The sequence below is a fragment of the Nematolebias whitei genome, chromosome 24 (assembly GCF_014905685.2).
Source record: "Nematolebias whitei isolate Nwh7 chromosome 24, NemWhi1, whole genome shotgun sequence".
NCBI classification, from domain to species: Eukaryota; Metazoa; Chordata; class Actinopteri; order Cyprinodontiformes; family Rivulidae; genus Nematolebias; species Nematolebias whitei.
In genome coordinates this window covers 1,467,146-1,468,781 of record NC_056521.1, presented here as the reverse complement: position 1 = coordinate 1,468,781, position 1,636 = coordinate 1,467,146, and positions in this window count along the sequence as shown.

The following is a 1,636-nucleotide window of genomic DNA, read 5'->3' as shown; positions in this document are numbered from 1 at the left end:
AGAGTCAGGTGATCAGAGACAGAGTCATGTGATCAGAGACAGAGTCAGGTGATCAGAGACAGAGTCAGGTGATCAGAGACAGTCATGTGATCAGAGACAGTCATGTGATCAGAGACAGTCATGTGATCAGAGACAGAGCATCAGAGAAATGAATCATTCCTGCAGGAACAGAGGAAACACCTCAAGCTTCAGGGGCAGCTGATCACCTTGATACAACTTCTGGAAGTTACAGCTCATTTAAAGAAACATATCGGGGCGGCTGTGGCTGAGTGGTTAGAGCAGTCGTCCTCTAATGCAAGAGTTGGGGGTTCGAATCCACCAGCAGTCACATGCTGAAGTGTCCCTGGGCAAGACACTGAACCCCTCGTTGCCTCTGATGTGTGTCCCATCAGTGTATGAACATGATAAAGCTCTGATTAGTCTCTTTAGAATGATTTGTGCAGTTATCTTTGTAGAGATCTAGTATAGAGCTGTATGAATGGGTCAATGAGGCACAGATTGTTGTAAAGAGCTTTGAGTATCTTGAAATAAAATAGAAATGTGCTGTATAAGTACAGTCCATTTAACATTTACCATATTTTGTTGTATGTTACATTTATGATCAACAGATCTTAAGGTTCATTTTATTCAGTTATTTTGGGAAACTTCAACTGCTCTTTAGTTTTTGTGGTGGATTTATTGATCTATATTTTGTGCAGACTTGTTCAATTTAAATAACAGAAGGATCTTTATTTTTTATTTTTATACTTTGAGACTGAATACTAAATAAATAATTCCAGTAAAATTACCCCTTGTTTTTTTAAAGTTTATATAATACTGGAAAGCAACATGTTAATTTTGTAAATGAATAACTAGGATTTCTACTATTTCTACTCAGTCAACTGTGTCTGTTAGCAAAACTTCTCATGAACCGCTGCACAGATTTTATTGAAACTTGCAGGAAATGTACATATTTGACCGATTAACTTATGGAACCAGCTCAATCCAAGATGGCCACCACAGCCAACTGGCATTTGACTAACACAAGCATGGCTCTAACTCGGTCAGTTTTACAAATAAAATATCTGGTGGAAGTTAGTGATGATGAGCACATGAAGCTTTTACGAAGCGTTGAACCAGTTGGGCCAAATGTTTCAAAATCAGGTTCATTTGTTGAAGCTTCAGTTACAGTGACCCCTGGTGGCGTTTTGCAACGCTGCTGTCAAATTAGGCTTTTGGTGACACACACCGAAGAACTTCAGTGACTAGTGTAAAGAAACTACTTTACTGTGGTAAAAAACAGCTTTTTAATTCATCAACTTTCTGTAGTATCTGGATTTTAAAATGTATTTATGCTTGCATGTTTTCAAATAAAGATTGATAAATGTGCGTTGAAGAGATTTAATAAAAATGTTGGTATTGTGCTTGTGTGACTGTGGCAGAGTCTTTATCGTTGTTAAAAATAAAAATGAAATGACCTCCAGCATCTCCATGTTTGGAGCTGAAGTGCAAGTAGGTATCTCTGCAGACAAAATCGGAAGGCGTATCTGGAGGGTCACACATGATTGGACGATACTAAAATGAGTATGTCTGGAGGGCCACATCTGATTAGACGATAGTAAAATGGGCGTGTCTGGAGGGCCACATCTGATTGGAC